The sequence below is a fragment of the Lissotriton helveticus genome, chromosome 3_1, assembly GCF_964261635.1.
Source record: "Lissotriton helveticus chromosome 3_1, aLisHel1.1, whole genome shotgun sequence".
Taxonomy (NCBI): Eukaryota; Metazoa; Chordata; class Amphibia; order Caudata; family Salamandridae; genus Lissotriton; species Lissotriton helveticus.
Window position 1 is genome coordinate 146871371 of NC_136061.1, and position 7803 is coordinate 146879173.

Here is a 7803-nt window from a genome sequence, read left to right on the forward strand (position 1 = left end):
GGACCTAGATGACACCTCCCCATGATCCGGAAACGAACTGAATAAGATAATAGAAGTGCCATCTCATGAGAGCAGATTGCAAGTTTATATGTGGACGGTCCGCAAGGTAAAGCATTAAAAACTAGGAAAATTTAATGCTAAAGAAAAATAAAACAGCCATGTACTTTATCGAGTCTTAAGCCAATAGGCAAGGTAAATAATAAAAACTTGACAAATAAGTCAATGAATTGTCAATGAAATGCTAGTACTCAGCATATCAAACATGAAAAAGGTCTATGACATAACTGTGTATGCAAAATAAGCTGCAACAGCCTCCAATAGGAAGTCACCGTCTTCATCCGAAAACAGTTCAGCCATCCAATTTAGAAGCGGAAAAGAACATACGTGCTCTCCCAGCACCGGATCCTCTATGACCATCAGAGGACAGCTCGGTGGGTTTTCAACAAAGCTCTGTTCCAAGAAAGACTGTGCTGCCGCCAGTAAATTCCAGGGACCAATTAGTCCATGCATCAATGCCACAGCCATAATCCTTTCGCCAGGACAAACCAACTCGTGAGTAATGATAGGAGTCATCAGCTGATTAAAGTCGACGTCAGGAGAAACCGGTCCGCAGAGACACAAATCAATGGCCCAATCGAAATCACAGGTCAGGCAGTGAAATACAGGCTGGACACAGGTGAAGTAGGAGAATCGAAAAGATAATCCATATGCCGTGCTTAATATCGCCAACGGCATTGTGCCATAATATTCTAGCATGCGATTGCGGAACAGTGTCAGCAGCTGCAGGGCGGGAGGTTGCATAGGAGGGACATCCATATTTAAAAATGTAAAAAAGCACAAGAGCGTCCGCTGGTAATGCAAGTTTCGTGGAAATCCATTCAGCCGTTCGAGCTAAAAGTGAGTCCAACCGCCCTATGGAAATGAAGGAAATGAATGGGTAATTTGTAATTAGCAAATAGCTAATCGCAAACTAGGAATGGTAAAGAATCGCTATTTATTCCTTAAAGTTCGCTATTTAGGAAATGCAAAAAACTTTGATGATACATATGGCGGTTCATCTCTAACAAGATAAGAAGCATAGGGATAGATTTATGATGACTGGCGCATCACCAGGGATGTGTTAGTCATTCTGTGCCGCTGTTCCGTCACCTATGGTGTGCTGCATTTACAATGCGGCGCATCATGGGGCAAAAACAGCACAGATGCGTGATGTATCTGTGCCGTAAAGGTGGCGCATTGCTGGAGTTGTATCGCAAGTGTGATGAAGCTCCAGCAAGGGTCGGGGGTGCCCCTGTCGCAGGGTTTCTGTTCTCACACAGAACTGTGGACAGAGGATTGGAACCTCGGCGAATTAGGGTGTCCCAAAACTCACGTTAGTAATCAAAAACCCCTTAGCAAGCTAGGTACAGTGTCACATTGGATATAACAAACTCTCAATGTTTAGACAATCCAGAATATGAACTTATAGTACCTCAGGATACGTGGAACTCATGAACAGTCGGTCGTTATATATTTCTTAGAAACCAGAACATGGAGTTAAGAAGAACACATGTGTATTTGAAATGTTTATTTACTAATGCCGTCTTCTCAGGCGTAGTATCTTAGATAATACAAGTACACATATTATCAGTAGCAAAATTACCAGCATAGTTTCTAGTACATAAAAAGCGAATGGTGATAGTATGTTAACATGCTGTAAATGAATAAGCGTTAGCAACACTTATAAGCAGCCGCGGGCCGTGGAGGGAGTTACGGTGAGGCAGGGAGGCGGGGAGGGGGAGAAGCAGGGTGGAGAATACAAGTACACATATTATCAGTAGCAAAATTACCAGCATAGTTACTAGTACATAAAAAGCGAATGGTGATAGTATGTTAACATGCTGTAAATGAATAAGAGTTAGCAACACTTATAAGCAGCCGCGGGCCGTGGAGGGAGTTACGGTGGGGCAGGGAGGCGGGGAGGGGGAGGGGCAGGGTGGAGAGGGCTCCACCCTGCTTCTCCCCCTCCCCGCCTCCCTGCCTCACCGTAACTCCCTCCACGGCCCGCGGCTGCTTATATCTCACCCTCCCTAATACACATATTATATTATTTGCTAAGAAGGTCTCTTTGTGTTGGTTTAGGGCGTGCCCATACTTTAGTGTCTTAGATTTGAAGGAATCACATCAGCATACACCAGCTCTCTCTTCATGTGAACCGCATCAAGTGTTGTGTATGTGTGTTCGGCAAAGTAATATAAAACCCGCCTCATGCCCAGAATTGGCAGAAGTTGCACTTATGTTATGAGTATGAAGTCGTGGAGATCAGACCTCATAACAATTCTGTATCGTGTTGTTCTTGAAACTTTAGCACTCGCTGTACAGATATAGTTTAACAAGCAAAGCAGATAGTAGAGCAATAACATATTATTCTCATGTAAACCACGATGAACTACTAGGTTGAAAGCTAAAGCAACAACTAAGTGTCGTGTGCAGAAGTTGCAAAAAAGGAAAAATGGCGTTTAAACCGGTAATGAGTCCATGCTAACTTAACACGGTGTAAAGATATCCAGGACCTAGATGACACCTCCCCATGATCCGGAAACGAACTGAATAAGATAATAGAAGTGCCATCTCATGAGAGCAGATTGCAAGTTTATATGTGGACGGTCCGCAAGGTAAAGCATTAAAAACTAGGAAAATTTAATGCTAAAGAAAAATAAAACAGCCATGTACTTTATCGAGTCTTAAGCCAATAGGCAAGGTAAATAATAAAAACTTGACAAATAAGTCAATGAATTGTCAATGAAATGCTAGTACTCAGCATATCAAACATGAAAAAGGTCTATGACATAACTGTGTATGCAAAATAAGCTGCAACAGCCTCCAATAGGAAGTCACCGTCTTCATCCGAAAACAGTTCAGCCATCCAATTTAGAAGCGGAAAAGAACATACGTGCTCTCCCAGCACCGGATCCTCTATGACCATCAGAGGACAGCTTGGTGGGTTTTCAACAAAGCTCTGTTCCAAGAAAGACTGTGCTGCCGCCAGTAAATTCCAGGGACCAATTAGTCCATGCATCAATGCCACAGCCATAATCCTTTCGCCAGGACAAACCAACTCGTGAGTAATGATAGGAGTCATCAGCTGATTAAAGTCGACGTCAGGAGAAACCGGTCCGCAGAGACACAAATCAATGGCCCAATCGAAATCACAGGTCAGGCAGTGAAATACAGGCTGGACACAGGTGAAGTAGGAGAATCGAAAAGATAATCCATATGCCGTGCTTAATATCGCCAACGGCATTGTGCCATAATATTCTAGCATGCGATTGCGGAACAGTGTCAGCAGCTGCAGGGCGGGAGGTTGCATAGGAGGGACATCCATATTTAAAAATGTAAAAAAGCACAAGAGCGTCCGCTGGTAATGCAAGTTTCGTGGAAATCCATTCAGCCGTTCGAGCTAAAAGTGAGTCCAACCGCCCTATGGAAATGAAGGAAATGAATGGGTAATTTGTAATTAGCAAATAGCTAATCGCAAACTAGGAATGGTAAAGAATCGCTATTTATTCCTTAAAGTTCGCTATTTAGGAAATGCAAAAAACTTTGATGATACATATGGCGGTTCATCTCTAACAAGATAAGAAGCATAGGGATAGATTTATGATGACTGGCGCATCACCAGGGATGTGTTAGTCATTCTGTGCCGCTGTTCCGTCACCTATGGTGTGCTGCATTTACAATGCGGCGCATCATGGGGCAAAAACAGCACAGATGCGTGATGTATCTGTGCCGTAAAGGTGGCGCATTGCTGGAGTTGTATCGCAAGTGTGATGAAGCTCCAGCAAGGGTCGGGGGTGCCCCTGTCGCAGGGTTTCTGTTCTCACACAGAACTGTGGACAGAGGATTGGAACCTCGGCGAATTAGGGTGTCCCAAAACTCACGTTAGTAATCAAAAACCCCTTAGCAAGCTAGGTACAGTGTCACATTGGATATAACAAACTCTCAATGTTTAGACAATCCAGAATATGAACTTATAGTACCTCAGGATACGTGGAACTCATGAACAGTCGGTCGTTATATATTTCTCAGAAACCAGAACATGGAGTTAAGAAGAACACATGTGTATTTGAAATGTTTATTTACTAATGCCGTCTTCTCAGGCGTAGTATCTTAGATAATACAAGTACACATATTATCAGTAGCAAAATTACCAGCATAGTTTCTAGTACATAAAAAGCGAATGGTGATAGTATGTTAACATGCTGTAAATGAATAAGCGTTAGCAACACTTATAAGCAGCCGCGGGCCGTGGAGGGAGTTACGGTGAGGCAGGGAGGCGGGGAGGGGGAGAAGCAGGGTGGAGAATACAAGTACACATATTATCAGTAGCAAAATTACCAGCATAGTTACTAGTACATAAAAAGCGAATGGTGATAGTATGTTAACATGCTGTAAATGAATAAGAGTTAGCAACACTTATAAGCAGCCGCGGGCCGTGGAGGGAGTTACGGTGGGGCAGGGAGGCGGGGAGGGGGAGGGGCAGGGTGGAGAGGGCTCCACCCTGCTTCTCCCCCTCCCCGCCTCCCTGCCTCACCGTAACTCCCTCCACGGCCCGCGGCTGCTTATATCTCACCCTCCCTAATACACATATTATATTATTTGCTAAGAAGGTCTCTTTGTGTTGGTTTAGGGCGTGCCCATACTTTAGTGTCTTAGATTTGAAGGAATCACATCAGCATACACCAGCTCTCTCTTCATGTGAACCGCATCAAGTGTTGTGTATGTGTGTTCGGCAAAGTAATATAAAACCCGCCTCATGCCCAGAATTGGCAGAAGTTGCACTTATGTTATGAGTATGAAGTCGTGGAGATCAGACCTCATAACAATTCTGTATCGTGTTGTTCTTGAAACTTTAGCACTCGCTGTACAGATATAGTTTAACAAGCAAAGCAGATAGTAGAGCAATAACATATTATTCTCATGTAAACCACGATGAACTACTAGGTTGAAAGCTAAAGCAACAACTAAGTGTCGTGTGCAGAAGTTGCAAAAAAGGAAAAATGGCGTTTAAACCGGTAATGAGTCCATGCTAACTTAACACGGTGTAAAGATATCCAGGACCTAGATGACACCTCCCCATGATCCGGAAACGAACTGAATAAGATAATAGAAGTGCCATCTCATGAGAGCAGATTGCAAGTTTATATGTGGACGGTCCGCAAGGTAAAGCATTAAAAACTAGGAAAATTTAATGCTAAAGAAAAATAAAACAGCCATGTACTTTATCGAGTCTTAAGCCAATAGGCAAGGTAAATAATAAAAACTTGACAAATAAGTCAATGAATTGTCAATGAAATGCTAGTACTCAGCATATCAAACATGAAAAAGGTCTATGACATAACTGTGTATGCAAAATAAGCTGCAACAGCCTCCAATAGGAAGTCACCGTCTTCATCCGAAAACAGTTCAGCCATCCAATTTAGAAGCGGAAAAGAACATACGTGCTCTCCCAGCACCGGATCCTCTATGACCATCAGAGGACAGCTCGGTGGGTTTTCAACAAAGCTCTGTTCCAAGAAAGACTGTGCTGCCGCCAGTAAATTCCAGGGACCAATTAGTCCATGCATCAATGCCACAGCCATAATCCTTTCGCCAGGACAAACCAACTCGTGAGTAATGATAGGAGTCATCAGCTGATTAAAGTCGACGTCAGGAGAAACCGGTCCGCAGAGACACAAATCAATGGCCCAATCGAAATCACAGGTCAGGCAGTGAAATACAGGCTGGACACAGGTGAAGTAGGAGAATCGAAAAGATAATCCATATGCCGTGCTTAATATCGCCAACGGCATTGTGCCATAATATTCTAGCATGCGATTGCGGAACAGTGTCAGCAGCTGCAGGGCGGGAGGTTGCATAGGAGGGACATCCATATTTAAAAATGTAAAAAAGCACAAGAGCGTCCGCTGGTAATGCAAGTAAAAATGGCAATCCACGAAGCAGAGTGGAGAAAATAGAATGAAAGAAAGCAGGGATGACTCCAAAGATTTTCTCAAATGAAGTCACGAGACCACTGGTAACAACTTTAAAAAAGTGCGCCAGGGCCTTTGTGGAGGATGCGTTAAAGATAGTCCGAACCATCTTGCTGAAATTGAAAGGCAAATCTGAATTGAAAAGGGTCTGCACCTCTGTACGGGTGTTCGCTATGTGAAGCACGAAAGTTTCACGGGCCGAACTCAAGGCCACCTCTCTCTGAGACAAAAGAGCTCTTATTCTTGCCATGCCGTTGAAATCTGCTCCCAAGGTTGGTATTTGTGGCCAGATTGAAAACTCCCTATGTTCATGTGTGGGAGGAAATAGAACATTTCTGCAGCAAATAACCCGTTCACTTACTGTTACGATAAAAGGAATACTTTTAATTAACCCAGAACAATCTTCATTATTGAGCATCAAATAACTACCATTTTCCAACAATTTGAACGTGGGGATGATAGCAGGAACTGGCGTGCCTTGCAACACGCAAGCCATATTTGGTCGGTGTTTGTTGCATGAACCGTGTAACTGTATGTGCCTACACATTAGTGAATGATCTGGCGTCTCAGTGCATTCCTCTCCATTCAGATAAACTTCTTGATCATCTTTGAAACATCTGTATGTGTATGGAAGCGACCAGACCTCATGAAGAAAAGCACTACCTAAAGGTTCATAACGACCTATTGGTATATATTTCATACAATTTGAAAACTTATATAAAGCAAAAGGCAGCGTTATTAAACCGTGGATAAGGCACGTTGCCAAAAAACCCGCAATCCTCTGCTGATGATGTCACTGAGCATGTCATGAATGATGTAATATGTGACATCATCAGCAGTGGATTACGGGTAATAGTATCTCTAGTTTACTCCCCTATAGCTGTCTTTCTTTTAACATAAGTGTCTGTTTCCTTCCCTTATACTTACTGTTTTTGGTTCGCTTCCAGTTCGCGTACCGGCGAGCGAACTGGGAAGCGAACTAAGAGAAATAGAGGTTGGCACAGTTCCAAATATTGTACCAATTTTTTAATAACGGGGAGGTAGTTCTGAAAAGAACTTTTTTTTTATTGTTTTTGTTGTTTTATATTTTTTTTATTATTTTTCGGAACATTTTTTTACTTTTTTTGAATTTTTCTGAACAGTTTTATATTTTTTTGGGTTTTTCTTGGAGGGGGCAATGAAAACGATTCATTGTAAAGGGCTCAACAGGAGCAACAAAACAAAAAAAAAGTATTTATTATTTTGGGCGTTTCGTACAAACTTGCATATGATAGTCAATAGCTCTGTTGATCAGAGAGATGCTTCTTTCTCCGTAGCAAATGAATCCATCGCAAAATACGCAGATGTGTTTTACTTCACCAAATCTCATTTGTATATTTGGCACCATCTCCCTGCCCTCTGGTCCCGTTACTTCCGGTACAACAGATCTTCTGGCCATAATAGGGAGATTATCTAGGTCGTTCCGAAACTGTGCAGCACTGTAGTTGTTAGGATGCCACCTAGTCATATGGCGATGCATTGTGTAGTTTCCGAAACTGTATTTTTTCTCGGTTCCTCTGGACAGTCTATCTTGACATATAAGGCAAGTTACGTATCTTGCATTTACTTTTTTCTGACCTTTAGGAATTTTAAAAAATTGCCAAATGAAGTTTTCTTTCCGGTGAGACGTCCTGGGCTCCTCAGGCAAAAACTGCCTCTCTTCCTGCTCTACTTCGTCTTCCTCTTCTTCCTCTTCTTGCTGAATTATAACTTGAGCAGGTGGTCCACTCTTCCTTGGATGTGGTGGAGGTGG